This window comes from Mustela nigripes, chromosome 9 (genome assembly GCF_022355385.1).
Source record: "Mustela nigripes isolate SB6536 chromosome 9, MUSNIG.SB6536, whole genome shotgun sequence".
NCBI classification, from domain to species: Eukaryota; Metazoa; Chordata; class Mammalia; order Carnivora; family Mustelidae; genus Mustela; species Mustela nigripes.
In genome coordinates, this window is record NC_081565.1 from 14,410,600 (window position 1) to 14,436,709 (window position 26,110).

A 26,110-nucleotide genomic window follows, 5' to 3' on the forward strand; every position below is an offset into this window, starting at 1 on the left:
TCAGCATAATCTTCCTCCAGTCCCGTTCATGTTGCTACAAAAGTTGGGTATTCATCCTTTCTGATGGAGGCATAATGCTCCATAGTGTATATGGACCACATCTTCCTTATCCATTCGTCCATTGAAAGGCATCTTGGTTCTTTCCACAGTTTGGCAACCATAGCCATTGCTGCTATAAACATTGGGGTACAGATGGCCCTTCTTTTCACGACATCTGTATCTTTGGGGTAAATACCCAGCAGGGTCATAGGGAAGCTCTATTTTTAATTTCTTGAGGAATCTCCACACTGTTCTCCAAAGAGGCTGAACCAATTTGCATTCCCACCAACAGTGTAAGAGGGTTCCCCTTTCTCCACATCCTCTCCAACACATGTTGTTTCCTGTCTTTCTAATTTTGGCCATTCTAACTGGTATAAGGTGATATCTCAATGTGGTTTTAATTTGAATCTCCCTGATGGCTAGTGATGATGAATATTTTTTCATGTGTCTGATAGCCATTTGTATGTCTTTATTGGAGAAGTGTCTGTTCATATCTTCTGCCCATTTTTTGATATGATCATCTGTTTTGTGTGTGTTGAGTTTGAGGAGTTCTTTATAGATCCTGGATATCAACCTTTTGTCTGTACTGTCATTTGCAAATATCTTCTCCCATTCCGTGGGTTGCCTCTTTGTTTTCTTAACTGTTTTCTTTGATGTGCAGAAGCTTTTGATTTTGATGAAGTCCTAGGAAGTTTATTTTGGCTTTTGTTTCCTTTGCCTTTGGAGACATATCTTGAAGGGAGTTGGAGGAAATTGAAAGGGGAGGTGAACCATGAGAGACTATGGACTCTGAAAAACAATCTGAGGGGTTTTAAGTGGTGGGGGGGTGGGAGGTTGGGGGAACCAGGTGGTGGGTATAAGAGAGGGCACAGATTGCATGGAGCACTGGGTGTGGCACACCCAGTTGCCTCCCAATGAATACTGTTCAATGAATACTGTTATGCTGAAAATAAATAAAAAATAAATTTAAAAAATTTTAAAAAAAGAAAGAAGAGAAGGTATGTTGGGGAAAGATAGCAAGACTGTCAGATACTAGAAGTGTAAGCCAGTGGTGGTAAGACGTTTTAACCCAGGGACCAACTCTCCTTGACTTATACAGGCTCCTCAGAGCAAACAATTGAGTGTGATGCTAAAGCCATAAAGCAGGGTTCTGGGAAGAGAAGACCATGATTGTTTGGGTGCCCCTGGGAGTGCAGACTGGGGAAAGGAGGCAGCAGTCACACTGTGGGTTTGCTCTCCTGGGCTTACCCCAGAGGAGCAACTGGGATTCCAGCCTGAATACTGAAGAGTAGGTATTTTCACACTACAGTGATGGCAGATACTTAGATTCACTTCCCAGATCACTTCCTTATTTGACCTGCTTCCACCCCACCAAAGAAGATGGGATGGGCAGAGATTAATCTCATCTGCATTTGGCAGTTGAGAAAATCAGCTCAGCTGGGTGAAGCAAAATGCATAAGGTCACATAACCTTCCAATGACAGAGTTAGAATTTCAGTTTTAGCCTCCTGACTGTACGTACTTATATTGGACTTGACAAGCACTTAGAAGCAGTTTGACTTTAGGGGTCAACAAATGTGGGCTTGAATCCATGTTCCACCCTGCAGAATCTTTTGGTTTTGATATGCAGTGATAATCATATTTTTGAGGGGGGAGGGTCTACAGTTCTGTGAATGTTCCATGCATAGATCCTTGTGAACACTACCACCAATGGGCTATACTACATTTCAAACACCCAAAAAAAACCCCTTGTGTGGGCCCATGGAAGTCTTCATGGTGAGGCTAGTGGGCCCGTGTCATTATCAATAGGGTTCAAGGTCAGTGAGGGACAAAATCATTAGCAGTGTGTGATAGCCATACAAGTTAGAAAGATCGGGGCTACAAGTGACAGAGTGCAAATCAGGATGGTTTGAGGCCAAAGAACACACCTTCTCTCACATAATAAGAAGTCCAAAAAGTTTTAAGTAGTTTTAAGTAGTTTAAGCACCTGGGTGGCTCAGTGGGTTAAGCCTCTGCTTTCAGTTCAGGGCATGATCTCAGGGTCCTGGGATCGAACCCCACATTGGACTCTCTGCTCAGCAGGGAGCCTGTTTCCCCCTCTCTCTCTGGCTGCCTCTCTGCATACTTGTGATCTCTCTCTCTGTCAAATGAATGAATAAAATCTTAAAGAAAATAAAAAAGAAGTCCAAAAAGGTAGGGTGGCTTGCAGGCACCCACTTTTATATGATGCTCTTGGCTCCATATCTTGGTTGCATTCTCTGAATGTTCCAGGCATTACTTTCAGACATAATATATTCAGAGGCATAAAAGTACTGTCCTCTTGTTTTTCCTTCTCTGGAATAAGATTTTCTTGTCTGGAAGCTCCAGGGTTTCCTACTTCCTACTCACATGCCTGTTGGTTAACTAATCATGGGCAAGGGGAATGGGTTTCTCCTGATTGGCCTATGCTACTCGGGATACAACAGCTAGTGTGGGATGTGGTCAGATTCCCATAGAGCATAGTATGGTAGGTTCTGTTAAGAAGTGGGAATGGTGTGGGACGCCTGGGTGGCTCAGTTGGTTAAGCAGCTGCCTTCGGCTCAGGTCATGATCCCAGCGTCCTGGGATCGAGTCCCACATCGGGCTCCTTGCTCCACGGGGAGTCTGCTTCTCTCTCTGACTCTGCCTTCCACTCTGTCTGCCTGTGCTCGCTCTCCCTCTGAAAAATAAATAAATAAAATCTTAAAAATAAAAAAAAAAAGAAGTGGGAATGGTGTTACAGATAAACAGTAGGCAATGAACAGGAAATCTACAAGTGGATTTCTGCTGATGGCTCACTTCCCCTACCCTACATGGCTACCCTGTCTGAATCAGCACAGGTGTCAATTTCCAGCCTCTTGGAGCCTTTCAGTCTTGTTACTGTGTGTGTGTGCATGTGTGTGTGCGTGCAGGGGTGGGGGAAGTGTAAGGAGGGGAGCGAGAAAGAGGTAAGAAAAAAACTGCTGTGGATACTATTATATGCAACCAACGTTAGCCCTATAGTGACAACTTGTTTCCTTGTTAGAAGTAAAATAAAAATCCCACCTGAAAGTCATTAGTCACGAATCTCCGTATCTCTCCATTCTGTAAGACAATTATGCCAGTAAAGACAATTATTCCAAATCCCAGCAAGGTCAAAAAGAAGGAATTAGTTGATTTGGGATAAAATAATATAATGTATTCAAGTATTTTTTCCCCACTATGTAAGTTGCAGAATAAAGTTGCTGTATAATTAGAGCATAAATGACTCATCGGAGAGGTTGGATGTTGTTTTTCTTTTTTATTAGGACTTTCCAGGGGCTGGTTGGTGGGAGGCAAATGTTTCCAACAAGTTTTAAAGCAATATTTTATGGGTTTTCACTTAGTGCTGACAACGGATGGACACAAAGCAGTATGACGTCTTAACAGATCAACTAGCGACTCAGCATCCGCTCTTGGACTGGGGAAGTTATCTTGATTCACTATCCACTTAATCTAGTCTATTCGCTTGGTCATTTTCAAAAAGTATGCATCAGTATGTGGGCTCCTTGAGAGCAGAAGCTATGTCCTATTAATCTCTGTGTCTCCATGGAATGCCTACCATAGTATCTGGTCCATACTAAGTGTTCGGCGAACATATGCTGAACCAAACCTACAAATGTCACATAGGTATCCTTGGTACTTTAAGTTTCCATGTCTCTCTTATCCTTAGTGTATTTTGCATATATTGAAATACATTTATTTGCCACTTCTGTCCTTTTCACTGGGTCTGCCTCAGGTAATATAGAAAGTCAAAGCAATAGAGAATCTTGTTATTTGATCTGAATGCATAGGGACTATTCATTTTTATGTGGCTGGGTAAAAATAGATTTTCAAAAACCAACAATTATTCCCGTTTATGCTGATAGGAAGAAATTGAGTGATCTTGCCAAAGCCACCAAGGACACATTGGCCCTAGACCAAAATTTCAGTTAATAAAAAAGAATGTTCTCTTACTGGTGTTATATGGTATGGTCTGAGATTCCCAGGAAAGTTCTCAACTAAAAGATGTATCTCGCCTAGTGATGCCTGAAATTTCACCATCAGTGTTGGGTCCCTTGGCACTAGGTTTCTGATTTGACATTATATTTGCATAACATTTTTTTTAGTTGGACAAACTACTTTATAAATCATCTCATTTGATGCTTTCAGCAGCAGAGAGAAATGGTCAGGGTGGGCCTGATTAACCCTGTCTTGGAGGTTAGGAGACTGAAATTCACAGAGGCTAAATAAGTGGGAAAGCCAAGGGGCCTTGAAAGCTATGAATATGTTGGCTTCAAGTTAACCAAGGCTTTGTTCATCCCTCTCCACACCCACAAATCTTCCCCTTCCTTCCTTATTTCCACTAGTTGGAATGAATTCTTCCATGATCTGCGCTCTATCCAATGCAGCCAACAGATCCTGTCATGGCATTTAACTGGCTCTGCTTTATTTTTTTAGAACCTTAATACTTTCAGGGAACTTAAAGTTAGTCAGGCCCAGACATCTGCTGCTGGAATTCCATCTATACCATCCTGTACAAGATGTCATCCAGACTCCTAGGATACTTCCATTGACAGGGATCTCACGACCTCTCAAGGCGGGTTGTTTCCTTAAGAAGCTCTCTTACAAAGTGCTCCATTTGGAGATGCTTCTGCCTTCTTTGGGAGAATGTGAACTCTTTACAGATAAGGCTGGGTGTCCTTATCATCCCTACATCTTACCCACCTCTTCCTTTTGTAGCAGAAGCTCAATAGAAGTTTGTTGAATGAATAAATCAGTGGATGAATGGTTGGATGAGTTTCTAATAAAAGCTTCAAACAGCTCCATCTAGTATCTTTCAGAAGCTATTGACCTGCCACCCAAGTGTTTTTAGTTGCTAATTTACTTTCCTCCAGTTGGGGTTTTGGAATTCCCAATGCAAATATTTTTAAAATACAAAGCACAAGCCATTGGTCTGGCCTCTCATAAACTGGATGCATATCATAACTGAGAACAAGGAGATGCGAGATATGGAAGTGTAGTAATATATGGGCAGCCAGCAGCGGGGAGATATGAACTGATAATTGGCTGCAGGAAGATAACTGTTAAGTCAAGAGGAAGACAGGGATGTTGTTGCATAATGGAGAGGAGCAAATAACACAATGATTTGTTGGAGGCAGCAGAACATGATGGGAAGGCAGGGATGGGACACTCTAGGGGTTAAACTTGAGCCCGCTGTCACCGACTGCATGCACTTTAATCCTGGGTCTTTGCTTATCAGCTGCATGACCTTGGGGAAACCACGTCGTCCCTCTATCATCTAGTTTCCTATCTAGAAAGTAGAGATGAAATGAGGTAGTGCATGAAAAGCCCCTAGAATAGCACATGGCATACATATTATGTATACATGATTTATCTTCACGATGGGATTGGTGGTCAGGCAGCCAGGGTTTGAACCCCAGGTCTGTCTCTAACTAGCTGTGTGAGTTGGTCCCTTGAGTGCTTTTCTCAAGTCATCAATAATATGGGGATGATAATACACTTCATAGAGTGGTTATGGCCATTAAATGAGATGAATACATTATCCTGTTCTAATTGTCAACTGCTCTGAGATGGAGATAAAGCCAGTTGGAATGTGCTCATCCTGCATCCTCTGGAGAGCCAAAGCTCTTCCCAGGGTATCTGGGAATTCCCAGAGGTGTTTGTTCCTGGCACCACCTGAGCTCAGGGTTCCTGTATCCTTGAGAACAGACATTTTGTGGCATCATGCCTACCCTGATCGTTTTCTTCTGTTTTGACAAAAATCACAACTAGTTCTTTTTCCAGGCACTTGCGAATTAGAGAGACATTCCTCCTGACTTGAAAGGAGTGTGTGTGTGTGTGTGTGTGTGTGTGTGTGTGTGTGTGTGTTCGGGGAAGGGGAAATCTGCATCCATAGCTCCTAGCCTCTCGCCATGCGTACAGCCTTCCTCTGCTATCTTCTCTTCACCTTATAACCCCCAGATTGTCAAGGAAACCCCAAACTCTTCCCTCTTCTATAAAGAGCCATTTATCTCTCCTCAGATATTCTGGCACCAGCTGATACTCGAGACTAAGGTCTCGTCTTCATCCAAAGCATTTATTAAGGGATTTTTTTTTCCAACGAAAGACAGCCTCTCTTCCACTGTTCTTCAAGTTAACTGGTAAGTCTATAAAATTTGACTGGGTCTTCAATAAATGCTACTTCACCCAGATTCACTTTCAATTTAATAACTCTCCCTCACTCCTGTTCCCTTTTTTCTCATGCGGTGACATGCCGCCATGTCTATGAATTCTGCTTCGTGAAGAATGGAGATACATCACCCTCCACACTGGCAGCAGAGCACAGTTCAGCCATTTCCCACAGGAAGCCAGGATAAAAGTCATCCAAACTTGCACTAAACCCTGACTCAGGCCCAGCTGACATTGATAACAAGGGGACTTGCTCTGAGCTGAGGATCTAAAAATGTTCAAGGAACAAAGGAACCAATCAGGCAATAAATACATGAAGAGGAGCTCTCCAAGCGCTGAGGGAAAAAGGAAGAAAAAACTAGTCTGAACATTTCTCTCCAGACTTCAACGCCCCTCTTATCATGCTCTGGTAACTTCCCAAAGTCCATACTGCCCATCTATGCAGGGAAAGAAACAACTAGCCACTTTTTTTTTTTTTCTCAAGGATTTTTTTCCTAAGATTTTCCCCGGACTGTTTTTACAAAATTTTATAAAAATTTTAGAAATTGATAAGCAGGTTACAAAATAAATTTTTAAAAATGTTTTTAGAGCGACAGAACCCCATGTGTCTGCTGAGTTGCTACCATCATTCCTAGAGAACCATTTTCTAGAAAAGTGAACATTCAAGCCTCCAAATAGATGTAAATGATGAGCATGGAGAGCCAGACCCTGCATTGGGCCCCATGAGTCCTGAAGAAATAGTCTCGCCATAATGGTGCAAAGACTTATGTAATTTGTTATGATTATAATTATGATTTTTTTTTAACGTAGGCTCCATGCCCAGTGTGGAGCTCAGCTTGGGGGCATGAACTCATAACCCTTAGATCAAGACCTGAGCTGAGATCAAGGTCGGGCACTTAACATACTGAGCCATCCAGGCACCCCTACTATGATTATTTTAATGCATATCTTGAAGGAGAAATACAGAATGCCATCAAAGTACAACAGGAGGCCTTGAGTTTGGTTTGAATTCCCAGGGAAGGTGTGCTCAGGGAAGGAAAGGCTGAATTGACATCTATGATGGTTGATTAAATGTGTTAACTTCACTAGGCTCTAGTACAGAGCTATTTAGCTAAACACTAACCTAAGTGTAGCTATGAGGGTCTTTCTCACTTATGGTTCACATCTATCATCAATTGACTCTAAATAAAAAAATTAGCCCTGAACAAAGGAGATAGGCCATGCCCAATCAGTTGAAGACCACAAAAGCAAAAACTCAGATTTCCCAGAAAGGAAGAAATGCTGCCTCAAGACTACAGCATTAACTCCTCCCTGAGTTTCTAGTCTGTCAGCCTGGCCTACTGATTTTGGACTTGATGGTTCCACAATTGCATGAGCCAAATTCAGTGAAATCTAGATAGCTATATAGCTAGCTAGAAAGAACACACACACACATACACACATGTGCACATGCACACAACCTCCCTTTGGTTCTTTGGGGACCTGGATGGATATATCTAAAGGACTTGTATGTAGGCAGATAAATGGAAGAGTTGAGGATGGTGTTCCAGGCAGAGGGAACAGTGTGTGGGAAAGTCCTGCTCACCAGTTTTCATTTCACACCTTTAATGACTCCAACGGTTCCTGGTTCCTTGGAGGATTTTCTCTATTTAACTTCCTTGCAGCGCTAGGGCGGGTAGGTGTTGAGTGTCCTCTCCACAACTTTGGACCATGGGTCATTCTAGGGAGACCCTTGCAGGCAGGAAGATGTTTGAACTGGGAGTCTGGTGTCCTGGGTTTGGTCTTCACTTCTCCCCTAGGGATCCTTGAGCAAGTGCCTAAGTCTCTTTGGGCCTCAGGATTGTTTTGCTGTTCTGTAAAATAAGGAAGATAATAATAAGATAATGAGAAGAAACTCCATGTGCTATTCTAAAGGTGAAGCATAAATTCAGCTAATCCCCTTGACAATCATACGAGATGGGAACTATTTTTGCCTACACATCATGGATGAGGAGCCAACGCCATGAACCATGCTCAAGGCCCCACAGCCAGCAGGTCACAAGAGCAGGTTTTGAGGTCAGGGGGAGTCCAGCTCTGCACCCTTTGTCGTAATCACTGCATTAGCACGGATCCTTGTGTGCCTCACCCTACAAGGCTGTTGCAAACACTGGCTATCACAGGGTTTTTTGAAAAATTTGTTTTGATTCCAATATAGGTAGCACAGAGTATTATGTTAATTTCAGGTGTACAATCTAGTGATTCAGTAATTCCATATATTATTCAGTGCTCATCAAGATAGTGTGTTTTTTATCCCCTTTGCCTATTTCCCCCATCCCTCCACCTACCACCCCTGGGGTAACCACCTGTTAGTTCTCTTTAGTTAAGAGTCTGATTTTTGGTTTGTTTCTCTCTCTTTTCCCCCTTCGTTAATTTGTTTGTTTCTTAAATTCCACATATAAGTGAAATCATATGGTACTTGTCTTTCTCTGACTGGCTTATTTCGCTTAGCATTATACTCTCTAGATCCATCCATGCTGTTGCAAATGGCAAGATTTTTCCTTTTTTGTGGCTGAATGATATTCCTCTATCTATCTATCTATCTATCTATCTATCTATCTACCTATCTACCTATTCTTTTCATGTCTGAATTATCTTCCACTAAGTTAAAAAAAATATATATATATATATATATTTTTCTTTATCCATTCATCTTTTGACGGATACATGGGCTGCTTCCATAATTTGACTATTATAAATAATACTGTAATAAACACAGGGGTGCATGTATCCCTTCTAATTAGTGTTTCCATATTCTTTGGGCAAATATCCAATAGTGCAATTACTGAATTGTATGGTAACTGTAGTTTTAATTTTTTGAAGAACCTTGGTACTCTCTCCACAGTGGCTGTACCAGTTTGCATTCCCACCAAAAGTACATGAGGGTTCCTTTTCCTCCACATCTTTGCCAAACAACAAACTTGTTGTTGCTTGTGTTTTTGATTTAAATATTCTGACCAGTGTGAGGTGGTATCTCATTGCAGTTTTTATTTTTATTTCCCTGATGATGAGTGATGTCAAGCATCTTTTCATGTGTCTGCTGGCCATCTGGATATCTTCTTTTTTTTTAAAGATTTATTTATTTATTTGAGATAACAAGAGAGAGAGAGCACAAGGGGTAGAAGGAGAGGGAGAGAGAATCTTAAGCAGACTTCAGGCTGAGCTCAGAGCCCTATGCAAGGCCCGATCCTATGACCCTGACATCACGACCTGAGCCAAAACCGAGTCAGAGATTTAAATGACTCTACCACACAGGCACCCCTCGAATGTCTTCTTTGGAGAAATGTTTATTCGTGTCTTCTACCCATTTTTTAACTGGATTATTTGTTTTATTTTGGTGTTGAGTTGTATAAGTTCTTTATTCAAAGGGCTTTTTAAAACCCATAAAGCTTCATGAATAGAGATGATTATTATACTATTTTCCAGCCCTCTCTGCAGAAGGCTCTGGGATATCTTCCCAAATTGTCTTAAAACTTGTCTTATTTTTATTGAGTGTTTATTTTCTGAGTGTCAGTCTCTGCAAGATCTCATTTAATTCCAGCATCAATCTTAGGAAGAAGATATTTTATCTTCATTTTGGGGGCAAGGCCGCTCAGGCAGGCTGTCAGGTACAGAGAGAGGCCAGGGATGTGCCTGAGGGCACACAGGCGCTATGTGGACCAGGGTCTGCCTGAAGGGCAGGTCCCAGCTGGCTCCATCGCCATTCTGACACCCTGCCAGCCTCTCCCCACTCACTCTGGCTATGCCAGGCTGGGCTAACACTACTGCTGGACTTTCCATGTCCAGGGAAGAAATGGTTTCATCGGCTTTTTAACAAATTTGCATGAATCCTTTCTGAACACAAGATCTCTAAGTTACGATTTTGATTTATGAATTTGAGCTCCTTCCTTCCTCAGGCAGCTCTGCAGCTCTCCCAGGCTCAGATATAGAAGCTCAGGGCTCCTCGGGTCTGTGTCCTTTTTCTCCCACTCTCCTGCCCCAGCCCCTAGGACTCCCTTCTTGGCCCTTGTGTTTCCGCTTCTCTGGATCTGTATTTTCCTCTCCCCACTTGTCTCCCTGTGTGCCTGTCCTTACTTTTTTGCCTGAAGCTCCTGCCCCTATGGGCCCTGAGGCCGTGTGATGTTCTACCTGGTGTGGAACTGCACCCTCCCTCATGCACTCACAGCTTGTGTCCCCCTTGCGGCACAGGTGGCCTGCATTTGTATGCGCCTCTGAGGCACCGAGGGCCCAGGAGGGACCCAAGAAGGAGCCAGGCAGCTGCTCTCATAGCAGAGGTGATTTTGTGAAGAGAACATCTTGCAACTCCTTCCAATTTTGTTTTAACCCAGTACTGGTTGACTGCCTCCTGTGTGCTTAGATTCCACAGATTATTTTTGGTAACTTCATTATTGTGTCTCTCTCTTCATATCAGAGCTAATAAGGGTCCTTGGGAAAGGGTGGGATCAAGGGTGAGGAGAACAGAGGTAAAGGAGACAGGTTTTGTACCGCACTCTGGAAAATGCACAAATGGGTCATGCCTACAAGTTCCAGAGAGTATGGGCTGGTTCTGGAGAGGTACAGGGCTCCGAAGGGGCTCGTGGAGACGTAAAGTCTATTGAGGGTTATAAAATCCCACCTACTGGAGGAGAGGGCTGAGAAATGGAAACAGGACACTTTGAGGCAATTATTTTGATGTTAGGAGTTTGCAAACATTGGGAGGTAGCCTGAAACAGAAACATTCAAACCTTCAGCTTTTTTTTCTGTTGTCAAGTCATGTGAGCAAAAATCATCCTCAGCTCTTCCCCAAGGCTGTTCTTAAGCCTCAACGCATGCACGAGATTTGCTCCCCTTCTCAGGGCGCTTATATGTGTCCCCGCATCCCTGTGTCGTGCTTCAACCCATCAGCCGGCGGCTGCCAAACCTCCAATTGGTTGTGCCAAAAAACCCTGCTCGGGGAATAAGGCTCGCATGAGCAGAGAGTGCTTTTATAGCATGCCGAGATGAATAAGGTAAATAAAAATTTCCCAATGCTTTGCACTACTTGAAGCAACTGAATGACTCCAGGTCTCTTAGCATACCGAGAGACGTCAACAAGGCAGCTGTGACGGTTTCTTGACTTAAAGTCTATTTTGTCTGATCCAAGTGCAGATGCCTCTGCTCCCTTTCCTGACTATTTGCATGGAATGTCTTTTTCCATCTTTTTACTTTCAGCCCATAACGGTCTTTAAATAAGTAAGTCTCTTGTAAACAGCATTTGGTTAAATTGTTTTCAATCCATCAGACACTCTGCATTTTTGATTGGGGAGTTCCTTTCAGTTACATTTAAAGTAATTATGGACAGGGAAGGACCTTTTATTTCCATTTCGTTAATTGTTTTCTGTCCCTTCTTTCTCTCTTGCTGTTTTCCTTTGTGTTTCATTGATTTCTTTTTTTATTGATATGCTTTGATTCTTTTCTCTTTTGAAGCTTTTGTGTATATTTTATAGGTATCTTCTTTGTGGTGACCATGGGGCTTACATAAAACATCTGATAGTTATAATAGCCTATTTTAAGTTGATAACAACTTAACGTTATAAGAGTAAAAAAAAAAAAAAAAGACATTGTATAATGATAAAAAGGGTCAATTCACCAGGAAGATATAACAATTATAACTACATGTGCACCCAACATCAGAGCTCCTAAATGTCTAAAGCAAACACTGGCAAAACAGATAACAGAGACTGCCAGCAATAGAAATAATGGTAGGGGACCTCAACCCCCCACTTTCAATAGTGGACAGAACATCCAGACAGAAACTTAATAAGAAAACAGAGGACCGAACAACACTATAGACCAGATGGATCTAACGGACATATATGGAATGTTCCACCCAACGACAGATTACACATGCACATGGAACAAACTAAGCCCAAAGTTAGCACAAAGAGGGGAATAATAAACACTAGAACAGAAACAAATGAATTTGAAAAGAGAAAAACAGTAGAAAAAATCAAGGAAACAAAGAGTTGATTAAACATTAGGAAATAAATTCTACCATATGTGACAACATAGATGGACCTTGAGGACGTTATGCTATGTGAAATTAGGCAGTCACAGAAGGAGAAATGCTGCATGATTCCACTCCCAACAGATATCTAAAATAGTCAAAGTCAGAGAAGCAGAGAGTGGAATGGTGACTGCCAGGGACCCCAGGGAAGGGGGGAGGAGGTCCTTATTTGATGGGTACAAAGTTTCAGTTATGTAAGATGAATACATTCTGGACATCTGCTCTGCAACATTTCCCACAGTTAACAGTACCATTTACACACTTAAAATTTTGTTGAGAGTAGAGCTCACAGTAAATGTTCTTATTACCTTAAAAACAAAACAAAACGATTACCAAACAAAAACAAGAAAGTCACATTGCAGTTAAATTTGTTTCTTTGCAGGGGTAAGGCAGCCCTCTACAATGCAAAGATCTTTAAAAGGGTGTGTGGTTAAAAGTCTCAGTTCTGCTTCTTGCTAGTTCTGAATCATTAGAAAAATAATTTTATCTTTCTGACTTTCGATTTCTTCAATCTATAAGGTGTGAATAAGATGATCTGCCTGGTCTGTGTCACAAGGTTATTATTAATGTAGTTTACTTTGTAAATTCCAAAGTCTTTTTAAAGATCCACCATCTAATTTGGTTCAGAAATTATCTTCACTTCTGCCTTGTGAAAATTCCAAGGTTTAGGGAGGCTTAGTGATAAGCTCAAGGTAACACAACTAGCAACTCATGGAGCTGAAATTAGATTCCAGGTTTTCTAGTCTCTCTGAGGGTGCTTTTCTCAGTACTGGGCTTCCTTACTGTAAAATTTAAGGAAGAACACTGTCCTCTTCTAAGACGTTTTCTTAATCATCCTGTCTTTATTTCTGAAATAGTAGTGTTCAATCTCGATCAGATTCCTGGAGATATATGTTTTCTTACAGGGTTAAGGCATTTAAGAAAGAGTGGAAATTGGGTGCTGGCTTGGTGAGATCCCCTAGAAAGCAGTGTGTATGTGTGTGTGTGTGTGTGTGTGTGTGTGTGTGTGTATGCACACGTGTGCTTGTGTGCATGGATGCCTATGTGTAAGGATGTTGTTCTTCTTAAAGGGGAGGACACAAGAGAGAGGGTGGATTTGGGATTTCCCCTTCCCCTCAGTTTTCTTCAAGGTAATTACTCACCAAGGAAGGAACAAAAAGATTAAGAAATATTTCACATGTAATGGGGGCACTTCTGCTTGGACATAGACTTCTGACCAGTTCTTACATCTGATTTGTGAAACACAAACTAGCCTATACAGAGAGCCCACTTATACAATAAGAGTGCAAATCACATGCTCAATGGGAACAAAGAAGCTTTCCTCTCAGAGATTCTCAAAACTGTCCTTTTGGCCAGAGAACCCCCTGGTTTCACCTTTTGGAATTGCTTGGTCTGTTGAGCTCAGAAGTAGAATCTTTTGTGTAGGAGTCAAAGCCTTGTCAGTATTTTTGGGTTTTTGCTTGTTTGTTTGCTTTTTAATTTAATTTAATTTTTTCAGTGTTCCAAGATTCATTGTTTATATACCACACCCAGTGCTCCATGTGATATGTGCCTTCCTTAATACCCACAGTATGTCAAAAATCACAACCTATATAAAGGTACTAATCTTATCAGGAAAACTTCTCATTTCTTTCATCCCCTCATGCTAGAAAATCACACAGAATTCACATCTTTTCCATTTATGATGATTTCAACAATACTGTTGACAAAACTCTTAATTTTTCCCTGAGCTGGCCCTGTCATGAAGATCTGTTTTATTCCTAAGTCTGGATGTCAGCTCCAAGGGTCACCCACAGTGTCTGGAGCTAGAGGACGGGTGAGGATGGATGAAGAAATTCAGAGCTTTTCATGGAGGGCTTGGGGTAGCTGGTAGGACATCAAAAAGCTCTTAAAGAAGAGCTGATGGATGATTTCAGAATAAATGAATCCCTTAAAATATTCTGGGTATAGATCATTAATGGAAGGAGTGCGTGGCCCTGAAAGCATTTAAGATTTTTTTATTGATGCCACAACATTTGAAAAATAGTTAAGCAATGTTTAACGACCTGGAAAAGGTGCACAGTGCACCCAATCTTGTGTTATTTGTGAAGTGTTTCCAAGAACCCCTCCGAGAACAGCACATCTGCAGGGACTCCATTAAGGAAGGCCCCTTAGAGGATCTTGTAAAGGGGGGGTGGGAATGAAAAGCTCAGTGAGAGTCTCATCAGGGAAATGAAAAAATGGCAGAAGTGTTTCCATATTGAACTGAGTTGCATTAGTCAGCCTCCTGGAAAAGGCTTCAGGGTTATAAGCTGAACAAAGGAAAAAAGTGTCTAAAATATGAAGATCACAGTTTGTATTAGAATGACTGCAGCACGGAGAGAATTGCCCATCTGCTTTGATAAAGGAAACACATGGTATAGTCTGGAGTCTCAGAAACAGCTATTAAAGTTGGGATATAGAGAATCCATCTAGAAGTACCAATGGGATGCAGTAGAAAGTATGGGGCCAGGCAAGAGAGATGAGCTTTGAGAGCCTACTGTTTGGGGCTCTGGGCTGAATATTTTCAGACTCTGTTTAATTTTAATATTAATTTCTGTTAAACACAGTATCTATTTTCCAGATTAGCAAATTGAAGATGACAGTGTTGAAGAATTCGCATAAGGCTATACTGCTGATAAATGGCAATACTTTTGACTTGAATCCTGGTTTATTTGTTTCCAAAGCACATGATAAAGAAAAAAAAAAGATTGTACAATGGACTCTTCTTTTGTGAAAACCTACACATTCTTGTAAGTTCAGGTCTTCTCATGTGGAGCTGCATTTAGATCTGATTCCAGAAGTGTTGTAGACCAGTCTCAGACCTTTGACATACACCACAACATATGAAGGAAGACTGAGAAATCTGCAGAACTGTTTTCTAGAGTTACAGATTTCTTAGCTTTTTCCTTAATTGATGTCTTTTCTTTTTTTCCCCAAGATAAAGGAGAAATAATCTCTGAGCTGGGACCCATATATTTTTCATTCTAATACTGGCTCAGCCACATCTACTTTCATGAATTGAAATGTTGGTTGTTAACCAACATTTCCGTGGGAGAATTTTATACATTTTAAAATAAAATAGCATTTACTGTGACTGACTTATACAATTGTCATGGAGATCAAATAAGACAGCACAAAGTGATCTAAAGTGATCAACTGAAATAACAAATTACATGTTGTGGAATTTGGGTTGTGACTCATTTGTAAAGACCTTCATATGGCTTTTTAAATGGGAAAAATTTGGTATATGCCTAAAAAATGTTACACTGAATAGTAAGAATGATTGTTTTAAAATGTTTATGAACTTCTAGTACTCTTCACCTCCTTATATTGGGTGCAGTCTGAAAAATTAAATGGGGGGCACTTTAGGGGACTCATGAATTCCCGGATATTGCATTCAAAATTTTGTGCTATGAGGTTTCTGGGGGAGAAGATGCATAACACTCATCAGGTTTCAAAAAGGAGCCCATGACTATGAAGATGGGGTTAGTGGTACAATCCTCTAGTCTTGGATTTTGGGATTCCGATTTGAAGGCACTGATAATGTCATAGACTTTATCAGTCAAGATCCAGCCAGGGAAGCAGAAACCACACTGTGTATTTCAATAAAGGAAATTTAACACAGGAAAGTCATTATACTGGTTTGGGGGAGACATACAGAGAACAGAAAAAAGAATCCGAGAATATTTCAGAGACAAAAAATGCTGAGGGGACCAAGTACTCTTAAGAATGGGTGAACGCAAGAGAGAGGTTAGGGTGACAGACTCTCAGAGCTCATAGAAGGTGCCCAAGTGAGCCCACCAACCGCTGAAGAGTCATGGTCAGAATGCCCTAAGAAGTCAAGAAAGAAGCGGGATGCTGGAGCAGATTACCACTGCGGCGACTGACCACCGCACAACCAGGAAAAGGACTCCTTCCTCGGCATTTCCTCTAACCTCCCTCTGGTGCCTCCTGTTGGCAGATTCTAGCTGGAAGCTAGGAAGCTGACAAATTGAGGGAATGTCCTTGGTAGAGTTCCTAGATCTGAAGTCATGGAACAGAGTACATAAAGGTAGATTTTGGTAAATAATTTCCATGCTATATTTATTAGAGCTTCTATAAAGAGCACATTTGGAATTCCTTTATATGTTTGGAAGGATGTACTCAGCATACTTGTACTAGTTTATCAATGATCCTGCTATTTCAAAGAAAGTGGAAATCACATACATTTAAACCTAATTGCACTGAAATCCTGGAATATCCAGACATCTTCTGGACGTTGTGACAGGATCCAGACAAGGATCTGTATCAAGACAAGTTTACTGCTTAGATGAATTAATGGGACTTAGGGGTGGGTGTGGGAAGGGCATTGTCATCATTCTGGAATCTAGGAAGTGGTTCAAGTATCCATGTGGTCAGGATGAAGGTGGAAGAGTAAAATCTTCTGAGTAAGAAAGCTGGAAGGAGTAAAGAGTCTGGATATTCAAGACAAAGCCTAAGAATAAGTAATTTTTCTTGCAATCCTCTTACCAAAAACTTTAAAGAAAGCAGATATGCTGGTGATACATACAGTGACAGGTCCAAATACCTGGTCTAGAAAACCAAATCACCAGACGCAATCTCATCCTTAAAGGCTCCTGATAGACATCAAACTTCAAACTTCGGTGTGCTGTTTCATACAGACTTGACCTTCCAAGTAAGCCATGGTAGTTCCTTATTGGATAAATCTCAGTTCCTGTTAAGGCCAAATGACTTTGCCACATAGGTAGGCATGGGCTACCTTAGGATAGAACTTAGATGGATTCAAATGGCCGGGAAACAACAGCACCATATGGAAAGCTCCATGTTCCTGACACATATGGCACGCGAGTCTATGATGGGCTGATGGTCCTATCACTGCCTTGTTGAGTTCCTAGATTCTACCTGAAATCTCCATCTCTGGTAAGCTTGCTATCACCCTTTTCTGGAACTTCACATTGAACTTTATTAAATTTTTAAACATTTTTTTAGTTTCAGGAATAGAATTTAGAGATTCATCAGTTGCCTACAACACCCAGTGCTCATCACAAATGCCCTTCTTAATGCCCATCACCCAGCTACATCATCCCCCACCAACTTCCCCTCTAGCAACCCTCAATTTGTTCACTATAGTTAAGAGTCTCCTATAGTTTGCATCCCTCTCTATTTTTATCTTATTTTTCCTTCCCTTCCCCTATGTTCATTTTTTCCCTTTGTCTCTCTCTGATTTATTTCACTTAGCATAATATACTCTAGTTCTATCCACATGATTGTGAATGGCAAGACTTCGTTCTTTTGATGGCTCAATAACATTCCATTTTGTGTATATATATATATATATATATATATGTGTGTGTGTGTGTGTGTGTGTGTGTATGTATCTCACAACTTGTTTATCCATTCATCAGTCAATGGACATCTGGGCTCTTTCCATAGTTTGGCTATTGTTGATAAGGCTGCTATAAATATGGGGGTGCCTATGCCCTTTCAAATCAGTATTTTTGTATCCTTTGTATAAATACCTAGTAGTGCAATTGCTGGGTTTTAGTGCAGTTCTTCTGTTAGCTTTTTAAGGAAACTCCATACCGTTTTCCAGAGTGGCTGCACCAGTTTGCATTTCTAGCCAACAGTGTAAGAGGATTCCCCTTTCTCCGCATCCTTGCCAATATCGGTTGTTTCCAGAGTTGCTAGTTTTAGTCATTCTGACAGGTGTGAGGTGGTATCTCACTGTGGTTTTGATTTGTGTTTCCCTGGTGCCGAGTGATGTTGAGCATTTTTTTCATGTGTCTGTTGGCCATTTGGATATCTTCTTTGGAGAAATGTCTTCTCATGTCTTCTGCCCATTTCTTGACTAGCTTATTTTTGAGATGTTAAGATTAGTAAGTTCTTTATAGATTTTAGATACAAGCCCTTTATCCAATATGTCATCTGCAAATATCTTCTTCCATTCTGTAGGTAGCCTTTTATTTTTGTTGTTTGTTTCTTTTTCTGTGAAGAAGCTTTTTATCTTGAAGTCTCAATAGTTCATTCTTGCCGTTGTTTCCTTGCCTTTGGAAATGTGTTTAGCAAGCAGTTGCTGTGGCTGAGGCCACAGAGGTTGCTGCCTGTGTTCTCCTCTAAGATGTTGATGGTTTCCTGCCTCACATTTAAGTCTTTCATTCATTTTGAATTTATTTTTTTGCATAATGTAAGAAAATGGTCCAGTTTCATTCTTCTGCATGTTTCTGTTCAATTTTCCAAAAACCATTTGTTGAAGAGACCTTTTTTCCCCACTGGTTGTTTTTTCCCACTTTGTTGAAGAATAATGGACCAAAAAAAATAAAAAAAAGAATAATGGGCCATATAGTTATGGATCCATTTCTGGGTTCTCCATTCTGTTCCATTGATCTATGTGTCTGTTTTTGTGCCAGTACCATACTGTCTTGATGATTACAGCTTTGTAGTGCAGCTTGAAGTCTGGAATTGTGATGCTATCAGCTTTGATTTTTCTTTTTCAACATTCCTCTGGCTATTTGAGGTCTTTTCTGGTTCCATAAAAACTTTAAGATTGTTTGTTTCAGGTCCGTGAAAAATGCTGGTGTTATTTTGATCAGGATTGCATTGAATGTATAGATTGCCTTGGGTAGTATAGACAGCATAATGTATATTCAACTTCACTAGTAATAAAAATAAAAATTACATGAGACATAGATTTCTTAAAAGCACTTTAATACCTATTAACATATTTAATTATCTCATTAAGTTAGTGAAATTGGAACTGATGACTTCACTTTCCTTTACAGGTTAGGTGATATGCTTAATACGGGCACATTTTTATATGACTCATCAGGGACTTGAACCCAGGCCTTCTAAATCTAAAACCTGGGATATTTCCATTTTATGTGGTTACCATAGGGATTAAAACATTCAGACCATGGGACTTCTCCAGTCATGGATATGAACCATGGTGATGGATATATATTAAAAAAAAAATAATCTGTGGTTCAATCATATTTGGGAAACCCTGCATACCATATTCCCATCACTGTAATTCATAATTCATCATATCAGAATATCAAAGACTCTTAAAAGACTTGAAGAGCTTAACTACGGTGGCTCAGTGGGTTAAAACCTCTGCCTTCAGCTCGGGTCATGATCCCAGGGTTCTGGGATGGAGCCCTGCATTGAGCTCTCTGCTCAGCAGGGAGCCTGCTCCCTCCCCCGTCACCCCACCCCCTGCCTGCCTGCCTCTTTCCCTACTTGTGATCTCTGTCTGTCAAATAAATATACAAAATCTTTAAAAAAAAAAAAAGACTTGAAGAAAAAAATATATAGTTTCTTTGTTTAAAATTTTTGGACCATACATTATTTGCTGGTATGAAGTACACATTTATATCAAATGGGATACCAGTGTTCCATAAAACACTGGGGAAATGGTGCCTCATCCCATATTCTGACCCTTGACCTTTCAGAATAAAAACTGAATTTCTGCTTAGACTGTCACAGAGCCAACAGGAATATTCAGGCAAGAGCAGTGGCCAGCTGGAGGGATTGTCCAATCTTGGTGCCACCTCGCCACGCCAACTATCTTGTCACCAGGCTCAGTGCCTGGGGAAAATGAATTCCATACTCACAAGAATTACTTTGTAGAAAGATATCCAAAGCTGGTCATCCAAGGTGATTCTACCTATGGCCAATATTTTGTTTTTAAATTACAAGCTTCTAAATGCCCTGTGGAGATTCATTATTTATCCAGCTTTGGTGCACTCAGTGGCTCCCTCCTATAAAATGGCCAGCTTTGAGTCAATTTATTGGTTGCATGGTGGTTACTGGTAGTGGCACAGTTTCATAAACATTAATAAGAATTAATTAGGCAACAGGGTTGGAAAGAAAACCAAAAAACAAAACAAAACAAAACTGTGATGACCAATAATAAGGAAACACGGGAGACATATCATCCCATAAGAGTGGCAAACATTGTGATCTGCATTATTTAAAAAATCTCTTCTCTGTGTTCTAAGTCACTTAGAATTTGATGCTGTATCTTAAAAAAAAAAAAAAAAAAAAAAAAAAAAAAAAAAAAGGCAGCAGACATGCGTTGAATAGTCATTTTGTCCTAGGCATTTGTAAGAAGGAAGGGAGGAGCAGAGATAAAGAAGATGAATTCCTTGCCTTAGTTAAGTTTCCTTGTGTTCCAGGAACAGGGAGATAAACATGCACAACATTGCCCATATACACTATAAAACAAATAACACAAATCTGAGCCCCGGAAGGACAGTAATTTCTCATGGGAGGGTAGCAGCCTGGAAGAACTCCCCAGAGCAAGCGACATTCAAATTGTGTTTTGAACTTTATTATATAGGACACCTTCCCCTGGAATCTCTCCCTCTCTAGGGTCCTTTTCTGCCACTATGCTCTCTGCCCACTGCTTTCTCAGATGGTTTTCTTTGGCGCCATCCTCAGGGCCTTTGCACATGCTATTTCCTCTGTTTGAAATCCTTGCCTCCTTCCTTCAACTATCTGACTCTACTTGCCTTTTGGGTCTCAGCTTAAATTTTACTCCCCAGAGAATCCTTCTGATACTCTCTTCTACCCATACACGTTGCACCTCCTCTATGGTTCTCCTTAGGACATTTGGGGAATTTCATTTCTAGCAGGTATCATACCTTTTACTTCTGTATTTTTCACAGGTTTGTTTCCTCTCTCTTCTACGTTGTTTTTGTGACCTCTCTGAGATCAGTAACTGCGTCTATTCTGTTCAGCATTGTATTACCTGATCTCATTTAGTTCCTTCCACCCAATAAAGGCTCACTAATTGTGAGTTAAATAAATGAATGAATGAAAGCTGGATGTCTTAACGTCAATGAGAATCTCCAGTAAAGGGTTACTGACATAATCCTGCCTAGTATGAACATTAGTGGCAGGTTCTAAAACTGCGTGGTTTATGGGGCAGCGGGGTTGGGGGGATCCAGCCTTCTCTCTTCACAGGAAGAGGAGGAGCTCAAACGTAAGTGGGGAAGGGTAAAGGCATTATGGTATCACATACAGACAAGGAAACCTCCTGCAGGTCAAACAGTGGTAGTAGGTTCCTGGCTTTTGTGTGCATCTTTGACTTTTGGATACATCCTCTTTTGGTTCATGCAGCTGCTGTAGGAAGTCAGACTTGGACTTTCCTCTTGCAGGGAGGCCAGGTTGTTCTGGAGTGGTGGCTCTACATCTTAGGAACAACCTCCTTCTCTTTACCCTGTAGATGAGATCTGTCTTCACTTTAGTTTTCTATGCTTCCCAGTGCCATGGAAATGGTGGGTTGTCAAGGGATGGCATTAGAGTGTGGACCAGGAGACGGGCTCCGGCATGGGCTTGAGTCGACTTTGAGTTAATACCATAGGCCTGAAGTAGACTAGAGCCCTTCAGATTTTACATCAAGTCTGGCACGTTCACCAGAGCTGGGAGTCCGCAGAGGATCTGGAAGCAAATTCTTATAAGAGAGGCATAATCATAGCTGACATATACTGAGCTCTAACCATATGTCAGGCACCGGGCTAAGCATTTCATATGCATTTTCTAATTTAATCTTCACAAAAACATCCTGTGAGTTAGGTCCTATTATTATTCCCATTTTATTGAGGAGAAAAATCTAGGTATGGTGTGCAAGGCAGTCTGAGGCTTACTCGGCCAGCATCGAGTAGTAAAACCATTGGGGTTTGCAGCCCGAGCCCTTGGCCTTTTGTTTTTCTGCTTCTGGAAATTGCACTCCTAGTAGGCAGCTGCTGGAAGATTCTGGGCTTGGGTTCCCAGCCATCGCTTCTCTCTCTAGACCCAAACAGGACTACCAGCTGGTCCACAGAGGAAGGGTGAGTTGAGAATGGTCTGCTTGGTGGGATTGGTTGTGAAGGATTATGAACACTCAGCTGAGAAACCGGGATGCCATTCTAGGAAACCAAAGGGATTGTTTGCATAAGGGAATGGCATGCGAGAGATCAAAGTGGCAGAGAGTGGTACTCAGGCATTGGGTGCTGAGGAGACCAGGGGCAGGAAGCTGCAGTGATAGTTCAGCAACTAGGAATCAAGGTTGTGGTACTGAAGATGGGCCAGAAGTCTTCTCAGGCTCTAAGAGATGGGAGTTGGCAACTGATTGGTATGGAAGAGCTGTCTGTTGTCACTTGGTAATGGAACATACATTCCCCCATTCCCAGACATGCACAGCATCTTAGCAAATACACTTCTCCTGAATTGGTCAGTATTTACTTAATATCCTCACTTGACTGAGAAATTCAACTTGGCTCCAGCTCTGAAAAAGCATAAGTTCCTGGGCTTCTCTGGCTTATAAGACTGCTCTTAAGAAATGGTCTTTGATGTCAAAAAATGAAATCACATGCATAAAATGCTATACATGTGCTTCTGTCTCACTGGAACTTGTGAGGTCAAACTACTCTTCTTTCTGTGTCATTATGATGTAATGAATGGTATGACTTTGTTTATTTAAGGTTGATACTCTACCAATTTCTCCGAAGTATTTTAGGGGCATATTTAAGAAAGAGAACAGGTCAAATAAATGTAAACACAAAGTCAGACAAATTAAAATTAAAAGTCAGGCTTCTAGTGGACCTACTTTGCTAACACAGTGCTTATATATAAACACTATGTAGATTTTTATCTTTGCTATATATTTATCTTTGTATCTATGCACATATGTATAGTTATTGCTTTTGTTTTTGTTGTTACTCATTACTGAATGAGTGGATGAATGAATGAACGAATACACTTTCTAGGATCAGATATTGAACTTTATTCTGAGTTCCCTGGTAGCTAAAGGGGAAAGGGAAAGAAGAATACAATATAGTCTATATTATGTGACCAAAGGAAAGATATGTTTATCTGAGTGAATGTTTATCTTGGCATGCAAATGGATTCCATGAAAACATTGTTTTCTTAGACCCTTACATAAGACATCTTGAAGTAAATAATGTTAATTCCTCCTCCTGCTGCTTCTTTCTGAAACATAGTTGTTTGATGGATGTAGTTTTGGTTTTGTGTGCTTAAAACATGAGATGTGTCCAGAGCAGGGATACAGAATTACCAAATTACAGTAGGAGAGCTCAGTTAGTAGAAGAAGCAAATGTAGGCTGCAGTAGCTAATCGAATGGGTTTTAGAAGTGAGGGACTCCCCTCTACCTGTACGATGGAGATGAAGAAGAGGAGGAGGGGGAGGATAAAAGAGGGAGAAGACAATACCTAAGTGCTTAGCATCACAACTGCCATAGGGCAAATAGCTCCAACTTAGAGGGACTCTGACCACATGCTTGTGATACAGGTGACACTGTTCTCAAGAGACCTTTTCCATTTGTACAGTTTCCCTTCCCTCCACCATTTATGTCCCATTAAATAATATGAGGTGAGTAGTGCCGCTGGTAATAAATATATATATTTTTTCTCTTGGGTCCTCTTGTCCAAATGGAAAAAGACAGCGTGACTGCACAAGCGCCACACACCAGTGGAGCTTGGACGATTGACTTCGCCAGTTCCCCATCACGTGGTATCGTGCCTCATTTAATCTGATTGAAACTTAGAACCTTATCTAGATGGCAACTTTCTCCAGTGAAAGTATACTTCCTTCTCCTCTGTCCCTCTACTGCCCAACTCAGACCCCTCAACACCCATACTTGGAGCAACCCAGGATGTCCCAGGCACTGGATAGAGCACTGAAGAAGCATGCAAAGTTCCTGCCCTCAGGCAACTTCACTTTCAGTGGTGGAGACAGAGACAACAAATAATCCAGTGAGTAAAGGTGACAGGTTCAGATTATAAGTGTCATGCTGAAAATGAAAAAGGACCAGGTGACAGAAAGGACTCAGGACATTCTTGATTTGGGCATTGGGGAAGGAGGTTCAAGGAGTAATATTTGCATTAGGCTGTAAATTGCTAAAAGGAGCCAGCCATGCCCTATGCTGGGGGGAGGTGCTCTAGTTGGAGAAAGAGGAACAAGGGCAAAGACCTTGAAGTGGAATGAACTGGAAGTGTTCAAAGAGCAGGAAAAATGCCCATGTGGCTGGCGTGTCGTGAGGGAGATGGGGCTGGGGTGAGCAGAGGCCAGGATCCAGAAATAATTATGAAGGGAGCTCTACAAACATCAGCAAAGAAGCCAAGTGGCTATGTGTTCCCTGGGGCAGAGTGAAGTTTTCATCTCCATGGTGTTTCCTCTCCTCTGCTACCATCTGAATCTTGAAAGATAGAATTCTCAATGCAGAGATTTCAAAACTGTCATTGAGCTGAGTCGTCAAACAAACCCCGAGAGGTGAGTTACTGGGATTCTAGCATTAAGGATGATGGATCTACAATTGAAAGAAATTGATAGAAGTCTTGTCACTTTTAAGTGGTTCTGTTAGGGTTTGAATCTTCCTGCTCCAGGCCATGGGTTTCCACCAACACCATGAAGATGTCTCTCAGTTACTCTGTGTCCCTCTCATCTCCTGTCCAAAATCTTAGAAATGGGTTGTTAGAGACAGGGGGGATAGGTGTCAACACTTGGAATCAATGCAGTGAGTAGGAACTATCATCATTATGAATAACGTCATCAGAACAGGACTCAAAGTATTTACAACCTGTTTAACACATACTATACCCCCAGAAACATGCTGAGCACTTAGTATATGCCATTAAATTTCCTTTGCCCAATAATCCCAAGGGGTAAGTGCAATTATTATCTGGACTTGTAGATGAAAATAAAATAACTGCCCAGAAAGGTCAAGTGACTTGCTTAAGGTCATGCTGCAGTGGAGCTAGAGTTAGACCCAGACCCAAGGCTAAATAGATTCTGAATGACTCTGCTGTTCACCTCCAACTACAGGAACCAGACACTGGACTGGTGGTGGTGGAGGGTGGGGGGCACGTGATTGAATAAGATTTAGTCATGACCTTGAAAAGGGCAAGGCATAGACAGGGAATGTCTCTTAAGGGAACACAGTCTTTTTTTTTTTTTGCCTGCCCAGGCCTCCCAAGCAAAGTGAGCACGGAGCCCAGTTCTGTTTGACAACCCAGAGAGTTAGCATCTGGTTGTGAAGGCAGGAGTGGAGGAGGAACCAGGCAGGAGGAAGCCATCCAGTGCTAAGGATTAGCACTGGCATCTGGGGAGGGAGAGGGTGAGAACCCGGTGAGCAGTTAAGAGGCTCCACCTTGGCATGGGAGATAAGTGGAAATTCTGATTTCCCAGACCAGACGATTGAACCACAATCCAGGCTGTGGTTATTTATATTCCCCTAACAGCCTTGTTTACACAACCTGCCTGGATGCAAATCAGCGTATGGAAGCAGTGGAGGCGGTGAGGTGTGCAGCCGGAAGGGACTGGGGGATTGGTTTTCCTCGTGTAGTGTTAACACAGCTACACATGACTGCTTGCACTTCTGCAGCAGAGGGAGAGAATGAGAACACGCAGTCCCCAGGACACTTGCCCAGTCCTTCTGCCTGAGCGAGAGATAACAAAAGGAGTGGAGTGGACTGTGATTATTCCAATCTCTTCCTTCGCAATCTGCCCCTGACCTTTCTTTGCCAGCTTCGTCACCAAGCACATCTCCTGCCCTTCCCTCCCGCAAGCATCCTGTGCTCCTGTCACTCTTGGCTCTGAATACATCCTGTGCCCTCATGCTTTTGTGCTCCAGCTCAAGGCCATTTTGCTCAGAATACCCTTTGCCCTCTCTCTCTTTCTCTCTCTTTTTTGCAAACTATGTTATGTGTGTGACTGATGGGGCACCAGATGGCTTTAGGTAGTACACAAGCAGAATTCTTTTTTTTTTTTTTTTTTTTTTTTTTT